Consider the following 12,593-nt stretch of genomic DNA (forward strand, 5'->3'; position numbering starts at 1 on the left):
TTTGATAAGTAAATGTTGTATTTTTGTAGAATAATTTTGTGATAGTGTATTATATTTTGTTATAAATCTTTACTTATAAAATAAGAATTTATAAGAAATTGAAACAATTTTCATAATTTTCACAACTTGTAAAAAAAATTATTTATAAAAAAAAATATAACTTTAAAATTTCAAATTAGATTTACGAACAAAATTTTAACTTACCTCATATAATTTTATAAAACATAACCTCTTTCCTCTTAGACATTGTCTTTAAAAATAGGCAATTTGGACATACCACCTATGCAAAAGAGCAAAAGTAGAAATTAAAGCGGGGAAAAGCAGCCCCTGCTTAATCAATTTGATTTATTAATTTTTAATTTTTAAATATATTTAATTAATAATCAAATTGTTAAGATATTTTTTTATTGATTTTTGATTTATTAATTTTTATTTTTTAACGACTCGATTTTTGATTTAACCGATAAAAAAATATTCATAAAATCGAAATAATAGTAATTAATATAAAAAAATAAATCTTAGTTGCAACTAAAAATTTTACATGATTTGTTTTAATTTATAAAAACCTTTAAATTTGAACAAAATATTGTTAGAAAAAATTAAGAATTCATATAATTGAAATAATAGGTTTGTTAATTTGTACAAATTAAAAAGAAATTAAGAGTAATATATTTAAGTCATATATATATTTGACTATCGATTTATTTAATAATCCAATAAAAAAAATTAAATCTAATCAATAACCCAATAATTTTTTAATTATAAAATTATTAAAAACTGTTAATTCAATATCTAACTCAATAATAATAAATCAATAATATTTTTATTGATTTGATTTAGGATGGATTGATTTTTGCAGATGGACACATTTGGGAGGGGCAACGACAGTCTGTGGACCACTCTCTTCTGCATTTTTGTGAAGACAACCCCTTCGCCTCCTCAGACATCCATGTACTTCCAAATCCCTAATTTTAGGGTTTTAGAGTATAGTCCTTCTTTTTATTCCCGCTCCTTAATCTTCATCCTTTTCACTAATAACAATATGGCAGCAGCAGCTATTTCTATAATCTGCAACTCAATCAGTTTTCCCGGTTCAGGCCCAGTTAGAAGAATCCGTAACGGAAAGACCTGTTTCTTCAGGCTTAATAGAATTTGTGTTGTCTCTTCGCATACCAGTCAAAAGATTCTCAAGCCCAATAGAAGGTCTAGGTACGGACAGCCAATATCGCCTTATGACTCTGAGTCTGATGAAGATGACGCTCACAGTTTTGAAGATGAAGAAGAATAGGAAGAGGAGGAGGAGGATGTTTTGACTTCTGACGTGAGTTATTTTCTTTGCAAAATTCTACCATATTAACTTACTAATCATCGATTGCCTATCTAAGTTAATACTCTCTTTGTTCATTTTTACTTGTCCCCTCTAATAAAATGTTATTGTTCAGTTTACAAAACCAAGAGATAATTTATCATTTAAGAGTTTGGTAGGATACATTAGAGAATCTAATATATGTAAACATATTACATATGTTATTATTTAATTTTTTGTCTGGTAAGATTTTCATCCTATATTAGTTATACACTATTTTCAGAAGGTGTATAACTAATACATGTCAAACCAAAGTATTAATAGCACAATGGCTATTACTACATGGATAAGCATAGTTGAAGAAAAATTACTCTTAACTCACCGAACCAAACAGTGGATAAGAAATAATCCCACCATAACTAGTAACGGATCCTATAATGTGGGTAAGTTTAACTAAGCACTTCAAAATTAGTCGGGTAAATTTCAAAATTGGAATGTACCTTTACAATTTAGTATGAGGTAAAGTTAGCTTGTTGCTGAAGGATGTTTCATAAATTATAAATCACTAGGATGAGAAGAAATTATTTCTTGAATGGAAAAGATCAAGCACATACTTTTGTTATGGAGTTTTATCTTATTCCAAAAGATGAGTAACACTTTTATGCTTTTGCAGCATAAAGTCTTATCTGTTTTATTTTCAATTTCACAATGATAAATGTTCGAATTATGTATCCTTCAGATTGTATGCTTGTTACAAGCTGAGAAATTATGTGTCTTATATAGCACTCTGTTTAGACAATCTTGGTTGAGTTCTCTTGGGGTTTATTCTTGGTTACTGATGCTACAGCCTCCTCCCCATCCCCTTTTCTTTGGTTTGGGGAACTTGATGCTTCTGCTTTTTCCTTTTTTATTACCATGTTTAAATCACCCAGGATGAATCTCTAGATGTGAGGGTTTCTGGCCAGGACCGGCAGTGCCTGACGTTTCAGAATGCAACACATATCAGACGAGGTACGTGTCCAGTTTTCTTATCTTAATGGTTGGGAAAGAACATAAATCACATGATATGTGTGTCACGCAGACAGTCATCACTATTCAGAAAGGGGATCGAATGCAAAATTGGGACACCGGTGGCAAACTCCTGAGATAACCCAAGGCAAGTTGAGCAATAAAAATAATGAAAGTTTCCAAGAACAATAAAGAATAATGATTGAAGTTCTCAAGAGAAAATTATTGGTTACGTTAATGCTTCAAGTAAACTGACTAGTAATACTTTCTTGCATGCAGATTGCAGAGAAAAGGTATTAGATGTTAGCATGTCAAGCTGTATATTTTGCTTCAACCATTAGCTGCAAAATCATGTCTTGTGGCATTGTAGGAGGCAAGGAGAAGCTTGGCTAAGGACAGATTTAGTCATCTAGTAGAGGAATTGGATCTAGATGAGAGATGGTTTCCACTTCTTGATTACCTTAGTACCTTTGGATTTAAGGACTCTCATTTCATCCAGATGTATGAAAGGCACATGCCTTCCCTTCAAATAAATAAGAGTTCTGCGCAGGAAAGGTTGGAGTTCCTGTTGAGTGTTGATGTCAAACATAAAGACATCAGGAAGATAATATTGAGGCAGCCTCAACTTCTTGAGTATACTGTGGAAAACAATCTGAAATCCCATGTAACATTTTTAACTAGTTTGGGTATTCCAGAATCTAGAATTGGGCAGATAATTACTGCAACTCCATCTCTTTTTTCCTATAGTGTGGAAAATTCATTAAAACCCACTATGACTTACTTGCTTGAGGATGTTGGTATCAAGAAGAATGACTTGGCCAAAGTTGTGCAGTTAAGCTCTCAAATTCTGGTGCAGCGGATTGACACTTTATGGACATCCCGCTTCAATTTTCTCACTAGAGAATTGGGTGCACCCAGAGATAGTATTGTCAAAATGGTTAGGAAGCATCCTCAATTATTTCACTACAGCATAGAGGATGGATTGCATCCCCGGATTAATTTTTTTAGGAGCATCGGAATGCGCAGTTCGGAGACTGAAAGTGCTAACTAGCATTACACAGGTTAGCTTTATTGCCTTCTGCAGTTTATCTCTTCATCTGTGAGCATGGTTGGTTGACAGTCTAAGTTGCTCGGACTCGGGTGCGGGTGTCCGATACGGGTATGGATCTAGAGGTCGGATCCTTTACGGTCTCAATTTAAAGATTTGGGGATATGGATCTAGGGATGGATACGGGTGCGGGGATTCGGCAAAAATAATTTAAATACCTAAAAATAGAGTTATAAAACATAAATTATGAGAGAAAAACTTGAGGAGAAAATATTGTTCAAGAAGAAAATCTTGGAAGGAGATAAAAAGAAAGGCAATAACATAGAAATTTCTATATACAAGGTATTCCATTTTCTTCAATTTTACCCTAGCTTTTGTTTTGATTACAAAATTTCTTAAATTTGTCCGGACTTTTTCAGTTGATTTTGGTCAAAGTACCCAAAATCGGTTGACCAAATCAGGTATGGATCCCATACCCACACCCATGTCGTGTCGACACGGGTGCGACACCGAAAGTGAAGAGTCCGAGTAACTTACTCACCAAAGTTAAGAAATGGTGCTCTGGCCTAACTTTTCATAGAGATGGGATCGTTACATTGTATCTGCTGTTTTGCATAATATTCTGCTAATTTATGATAGATTTCCTAGCATAACAGATTTCTTAGTTAAAATTAGTACTCTCAGAACTTCATAAAAAAAATTAATTTTATCAGCAAAAAGGATCACATTTCAGAGAATTAGAGCTGTGCTTGCATGCAAATTTGTTAGATTTTCATGGACATATATTCACAATGTCTTTACATGCAGGTCTTCTCTTTATCACTTGAGGGGAATCTGAAACCTAAGTACATGTACTTGGTTAATGAACTTGGCAATGAAGTGCGATCATTGACTAAGTATCCCATGTACCTAAGCTTGTCGCTGGATCAGAGAATTAGGCCGTGCCATATGTTTTTGGTTTCTCTAAAGAGGGCTCCCCAGGGAAAATTTCCATTAAGTTCACTGGTCCCAACTGATTAATCTTTTTGTCAGCAGTTGGCAGGGACTAGCTTGGACAAATATCTTGATTTTCGGCAGAGATTGCTTCTAAAGGAACTTGCCAGAAAATACGAAAGATGATAACATGTTTGAGCTCACTGGTTGCAGATTTCTGCCCTGCATACTTATTATAACGCTAATTTTGTGAAAGGATTCTATAGCACTTGGATGAAAGTTCAAGATAAATACACATACCCAGGTAAGCAAGTATCTGTATTTATGTTTTCCAAAAGCTATTTTTGGTTTCTTAACTTAATACGGAATAATCTTCTTACTTTCAATCCTCATAATTCATTGCATGAACCAGATCATTTTCTTCTTTTTACATTTGAGAGATACAATTTCCGCTGTTGAAGTGGTACTTTTGCACTACCTTTGAGGTTCTGAAGTCAAATTGCACAAACTTAACCATATATTCTGAAGGTGAAGCATGCATTTTTAAAAATACTTTTTGGCAGTTTAATGGCAAGTGTAATTATGTAGTGGGACAGTGTATATTGTGAGATACTGCACAAATTTGGACATTCCGCTGCTTGTTCCCTCCGAACTCTTGTAATTTTACTACACTTTTTGTACCTTGCTGCAAATGTTCAAAAAGAAGCTTTGGGGAGTCCCTTTAATTTACTGAAAATCTCAGGTGAAGGAATACATATTGGAATCAGTTTATTGTCTAGTTCTCTATTACATTTGTAAATAATTGTGTTTTGATCTGGTGCATAGTCTAAGTACAAAAACTTGTAAAATTAAATTAGGTAAAAAGCTGCTTCCATCCTTTGGTCCTTCATGGTTTTATATTCAATTATCTTTCTATTGCTTCCAACAGAAATTCACCTTTTCAAATCTTTTTCCTTGTTTTCCTTGTGTATGTATGTTGAGGCGGGCTTGGTCACAAAGGTCAGGCGGTCTAGCATTCACAATGTCCTATTTTAGAGGGTCTTTCAGGATAAATATGATGATTTAATCAAGGCAAATCAAGTGATGGTTAAAGCATTTCGATTACCCATGTCTCATTCAGTGTTGGAAATTCCGAAGGGCTCAATTTTATTTCTTACGTCATCGTGTAGGATGTATAATATGATCTGGAAATATTAACTTTGTGATTGTTTATAACGGTGTGCAAGTTTGCTAGCCTCGGAATGCAGATTATCTTGGTCATCTTTGTTTTTTCATCTATTTTTTGGCCAATTTAAACTATGTTTTATTAGTGGTACACAAATAAAGTTGAATGATTTCCGTTACAAAAATAGATTAGTGACTTTTGATATCACTAGTTTTGGGAATGTGTGTTGCACGTTTATTCAAAAAACGAAAGATAAATTTTGTATTGTAAATGATAAATTTTAAATGGTGCAAGAATTTTAAAAATAATTCATCACTTGCACATCAAATTTTGTTTTCATCCTCTCATCAGTCAAGTAATCTACGCCCTTCGTCTCTGTCGAATCTTATATTTGAAAAATTGCATAATTATATTTTGTCTATCATTTTTCTTGTAGCATATGCCCTTTTCGTGAAAAAGATAAATAAAATCATTTTTCTTGTAGTATGTACCTTTTTCGTGAAAAAATAAGTAAAATAGAATAAATCGGCCATGTTATGAAATATAAAACAAGAACAAGAATAAAAGCAAGAACAACAAGAATAAATAGAGAGAGGAGAAGGGGACTTGTTTATTTCTCTCGAGGGATTAGATATCATCTTGATTGTAAGTACAATGAACAAAATTTTTCTATTTATAGGGAAAAATACTTCTAGTTTTTGATTTAAAGATAGATACATCTCTAACAATACGCATTTCGGCTGCCTCATTAATAATCTTACGAGAAAAACTCGGTGGGACAAAACCTTGAAATGAAAAAAGAGTAGATCGCGTATTAACTCTTTTTAATGAGAACATCTTTAAACCTTTGTATCTCGATTTTGTACACCATTTTCTTGAAAGTTGTAATTGGAGGAGACTTGGTGAATAAATCAGCCACATTGTCACTTGAACGAATCTGTTGCACGTTAATATCACCATTCTTTTATAACTTATGTATGTAGAAAAGCTTTTGGCAAAATATGTTTCGTTCTATCTCCTTTTATAAATCCTCCCTTAAGATGTGCTATGTAGGCTGCATTATCTCTGTATAAAATTGTGGATAGATTGTCATATTTCACATCACATTTTTCTTGAATGAGATGTATCATGGACCTTAACCACACACATTCTCGGTTCGCTTCATGAATAACTATTATCTCAGCATAATTCGATAAAGTGGCTAGATGGACTTTTTTGCATATCTTCAAGATATGACAGTATCCCTACATGTGAACACGTAGCCTATTTGAGATCGAGTTTTATGTGGGTCAGATAAGTACCCAACATCAGTATAGCCAACAAGATCGAGACTGCAAGCTTTAGACTAAAGTAAGCTCATGTCTTTTATCCCATTTTGATGTCTCCTGTTAGGAGCAGAAATGTACCTCGCTAACAAAATAATCGAAGGACTATATCATGCCTGGTAGTATTTGCAAGATACTTCAGGACCAATCCAATTCGGTATGTTTCTCATTTCAGCAATAATCTTACTGCTTTTGAAAACTCTCTAAGAGTTCCTATAAGCTTATACAATATAAGGATTATCAATAAGTTTTCAATAAACTTTAATATTTTGAGTCCTTAAAGAAGTTTTCATATAAATTTTGTCAAGTGATAATATTCAACATTTCATTAGTTACATCTTCAAGTGTTTGGATTGCAAATCAAATAAGTTTTATGCTTACCAAGATGTATTCTTTCATGTCACTTGATAAATGTTTCTACGTCAGCATGCTTAAATAATCATAGAATTCGGATCCTCGTAATCTTTCACAATATTGCGCCAATATTGTATCAAAGATATCATTGATGATATATATATCATTTCGTATCGGTTCGCAATATGACATAACATTTTGAGATCTCATCACTTTATTATTTTCAGGTACCTGAACCTCTCATAAGGTTTCGTGAAGTGTTATGTCGTAGGCTCTTCAAGAGCACATTGCCTTCTTATTATGATTATTTGCTCTTTATTTTTTAAGAGTTATTTCATTTGAACCGATTAGTCTACCATGCTTCATGCATGCGTAGACTTTGTCCTTTATGAACACAAAATAGGAGCACTTGCAGCTTAAATATGAGATGCATTTGGAATTCGACTTGAATTATCTTTTGACTGATGATCTGATGATAATTCCTAACATTATTTTTCATAGCTGCTTATAATTTCACCCTTATGTAAGGAAAACTAACATACATCCTCCATCTTTCTGCATCATAGTATATTCATTAATCGTATACCGCACATCAAAACTATTAGATGGAATAGTTGGTTCCTGACCTTGAACCAATTGAGAGGGAAGAAATAGTCATAATTTATTGGTCTAATGCATACAAGTGCTATTGTATGCAACATATCATATTTCTGACCAACACTATATGGAACATATCATATTTTAGATCAACACATGAAGTTTTGTTCTCATTAGCAATGGTTTAGCTATTTATCAAATGCATTCAATGCCAAACCATCATCATCAAGATGAATTGTCTTGATTGTACAATCTGAAAGTTATGCTCTTAACTCAATTTTATTGAGCAAACAACTTTATGAATGTTAAACTGCAGGTTGACAATAAACGCATATGTGATCATCTTATATTGATGCATCTTAATAGATCACATGACTGGTGAACGACCCATATTCACCTTTTATAATTTTTAGATTTTAAGGGATCCAATCTCAATATTAGTTGGTCCAACCAATTTATTATGAAAACAAGCAAATCTTTGGGATATTGCAATCGTTCATATCAATTTATGAACTTTTATACTAGTAAACTTCAAGTTTACCATGATATGTACCTTTATTCTTTAGTAAATTTCAGATTTACTATTACATGAATAAATTTCAGATTTGTTACTCCAGAAGTAGATATCAAAATAACTTTTCTCAATTATTCAGCCTCTTTCTGAGGTGAGTTGTGATACCATCACAATCAAGTGCAAGTTTGCATTAATAAACTTCTCATTCCCCAGGAATGGAATATAATCATGTCTTAAGCGTATCAAATTCTAATAGCTACTACAAAAGCAAATTGAGGCATACATATGATTTATTGCTACCACATTCAATTCAAGGAATGAAGCATATTTAATGAGACATGTTTCATTAAATACTCATTATTTTGCCTTAGTCATCATAATATCATCAATATGGTGCATTGAGATTCAAACTCAACGTCTTATCCATATAAAGGCATCTTAGGCATAAGTCGATGGGACTTGAACCCAACATATTATCATCCCTTTTGATAATATTGTTCTTGAGGATGGTTTCAAACCAATTATTTTTTCTCAAATCCAACAATAATTATATCATTAATAGAAAAATACAAATAACATAAGGAATTGCTAACCTTGACCTTTAGATTTATAATCTCACATTATTTGATAGAGACTCGTGCTGATAATGTGTTATGAAATATAAAACAAGAACAAGAATAAAAGGAAGAACAAGAAGAATAAATAAAGAGAGAAGGAAACTTCTTTATTTCTCTTGAGGAATGAGAGATCATCTTGATTGTAAATACTATGAACGAAACTCCTCTATTTATAGGGGAAAATACTCCTAGTTTCTGACTAAAAGAAAGATACTTCAAATCCTACTAGATATCAACTAGATCTTATTAGATCTTGATAGACATTCACTATAATGTAAATATATTTATAACAGACCACTTTATTTGTTTATTTTGCTTAGAGAAAGTCCAATCAAATTGACTTGATATTCTAGCACCTAGTGAAACGCAGAGAGAACCAATTCTCTATCAAAGAGACTCTGACCTCCAAAATTTTGGTTAGAGATGAAGGAGTATTTACCACAATATTAATGATCTGCGATTCAAGAGCTTACCTTTTATACCAAAATAATTGTAGGTTCTTGCTGCCATATTTCTTCAAATCAATATGTTTACAGTAAGTTTTCTTGTGATCAATCATCTACAAACAATAGTGTAGGTATAATCTGTCTACAACAACAGCAATGATATCTCAAGAAAAATAATATTTCACTACCATGTGAGGCCATAACACATTTATGAATAATCAATTAATAGCGACGGGAATGTAACAAAGGATAGCATGAGATGCCCACCTTTTCTATGTTAGTGAATGTGCAAGTAGACGTTTAAGTAAAACCCCAACAACCTAGCTATTATAGCAACCTACAAGCACATCTAATATTTGCAACAACAACACAAGTCCATGTAGAACTTACTCGTACCCTACTACGTACTACTACCTTTATGGGGCAAGAGATTGTTTCCGATAGATCTTTTGCGTAAAGAATAATAATAATCAAATCTAAAAAATAATCAAACAAAAATTTACTGCAAAACTATCTTTGTCTAAGATGGCCATATACTGTAAAAATAAAATAAAATAAAATAAAATCAATTAGAATTGACCGACACAAAAATAGGAATCCATAAAATTTTACGATGCAAAAACATATCTAGAAAGTTTACAATTTGAATAAAGAGATATAATATTAAATCTAACCAAATAGAGCAACGATAATAATTACTCCTTTCATCCTAAAGACTTAAACAAAGAAAATACGTATAACTCTAACATAATTAACTCCCTTCATCCTAATATAGTAATTAATTAATAATTACTCCCACAAAAAATACCAAAAATTGAAAATCCCTTCATTCTAAAGACTTAAACAAACTAAAATAATTTTTTTTTTCTGGATAAAGTCTAAAATAAGTAAAAGAGAAAAAAACAATAATCTAAATGACAAAACACCCATTTTTGCCTAAAAAAGGGAAAACAAATATCTTAAAATAGGGAAGGAATATTAATTTATATCAGCAATGAACAATATCCCATTAATTTTACGCCTAAACTAATTCGATGCCTAAAGAGTTCTATGTCTAAAAGAAGTTTGCACCTACAATTATGGAATAAAAATTAAATTATATTAACCTATATTTAAAAGGATTCTATATTTAAAGAATGGAAGGAAAATTAAATCACATTAACTTAATAAAATTAAATAATAATTGAAGGAAAATAGTAAAAGTCAATTTTGTTTATTACGAACTCTTTTAATTAAGAGCAAAAAGTTCAAACAATAATTTTAAGGTCCTTTACACTTTTAATATAATAGAGATTAAGTAAAAATTGATCGATCATTTGTGAGACTACATTGAAGATGGAGTGGACTTCATTGTAGCATTTGATTAAAGTCATCAATATGGGCCAGTTCCATTGGGCTGGCCCAACTTGATCTTTAGTTTGATTGGGTTGAATTAAGATTTTTATAGCCCATTTAAAAATGGGACTTTTTAGCCCATCCCAAGTAATCCCGTGGCTCGTGGGGATTGAGCCATGCGGGTTAGGCAAGCCCATGGGCTAAACAAAAAATAACTAAAAGTAAAATAAAGCACTAAAAATAATAAGGGGGAGTCCAAATCAATATATATATAGAAAAAATTATACAAATAATCAAACTTAAGTACCATTATTTCAAAACTTTCCACATCTTTTAAATATTTCATAATATACCATTTTTTAGATTTTTACCCTTAATACATATTATTTCTCTCTTAAATCTACAGAACCTCCTATTTTTTAGCCTCAAATCTCTCCATTCCATTTTTAAAATTTTCCATCCCAAAATAATCAGTAGCTTCTGTCCAATTTTGAGTTTCAATCACTTATCTTCATCCCCCATCTACTGCAAACATCATTCGAGTCAATTTGATGAAAAATAATTTCTCATTTTTTTGAGAGGTGAATTGAATGTTGAAGTAGATTTTATTAAAAATTACTTTATATTAGTTTCGAAACACATTTATTGTATTTTTTTTTAGTTTATTTTTTTAAATTTTATGGATTACGATAATTTACCATCATTGATTTTGGGTGTTACTCAAATTGCTAAAAACATTATTGATTTTTCAAGTGATGAAGTGGTGAATTTTATTTCGAGTACTTTTGATAATATTTTTGAAAATTTTCACAAAAATAGATCAAAACATCGCAATGACCGCAAATATGAAGAAGCTTCGAGAAGATTACACTGCTCGAATTGAAAAACCATACATGTAAAGCAGTGAGGAAGACGATACAGAGGAAATGCACAATTCCTCCTCAAACGTGGTAAAAAAATCTCAAAATTTTCACTTGATATATATGACATTTTTGCTAAGATCTGAATATATTTGATACTTTTGTTAGCTGATACTTTTGATACATTTTTGTAGTTGATACTTTATCTCTATTTAAGTGTTTGCGATAATTTATCCTTTATACTGATATTTGTTAAATTTGATTCATTTCAAATCCATTATGTGTTTTTATGATTTACATATTTGATACATTTGAAACATTTTGGTTACAGGTATTCACTGTCATATGTTAAAGCGATACACATATGTTTGATAAATTTTGATGCGATAAATATAATGTATGTATCAATATGTCTATTTTATACATATGATACATATCATAATATCGTATAATTTTATATGTCCGGCCTAACTTGTTTAATCTGCTAATTATACAGAACATCAGTTTAATTATCAAAAAGTAGCTTTCATACTTAGACACCGCGCTTCATAGAATCAGATATGCTTCGTTTCCATAACGGATTGGAAAAGGTTATGAATGAATATGTTAGTAACAATCAAGATTTGCCTAAGCCTAAATGAACATACATTCTTTCAGATGATCAAAATTTGATAGATATTGAGTAATTGTGTTTTTGGTAGTTGTGTTTCAGATAATTGTGTTCTGATGTTGTAAGACCCTGGAAAATCCTAGCTTATCTCAATCCTTTAGAGCATGAAAAGAGGTCCCAGACGTAGGAAAAATTCAGCTAAGTAATGACACTTAGTCTCATTTTAGGACCTCGGTATTTCCATTATTTCATTTACGACCTTTATGACCTTAAAGTATCGATTTTTAAGTCGATTCATGATCAGGGAGGCCAATGGGTGTTCTCGGGCGAGTTTCGAATATTTCGGACCTCATTAGAAACTCGTTTGGATGTTGAAAATAGTGAGTCGATGCGATCTCAACGCGTCGCATCGATGGATATTTTTCTCCAGTATTCAGTGCAAATTCTAGTGAGCCGACGCGATATCGATGCATCG

General features: G+C 31.8%; 1 pseudogene; it reads left to right on the forward strand.

Annotated features, from left to right (window-relative positions):
- The first annotated feature begins 854 nt into the window (after positions 1–854).
- LOC107863709 lies at positions 855–4,681 on the forward strand (annotated as a pseudogene).
- Positions 4,682–12,593: the final 7,912 nt, after the last annotated feature.

This window comes from Capsicum annuum, chromosome 3 (genome assembly GCF_002878395.1).
Source record: "Capsicum annuum cultivar UCD-10X-F1 chromosome 3, UCD10Xv1.1, whole genome shotgun sequence".
NCBI lineage: Eukaryota > Viridiplantae > Streptophyta > Magnoliopsida > Solanales > Solanaceae > Capsicum > Capsicum annuum.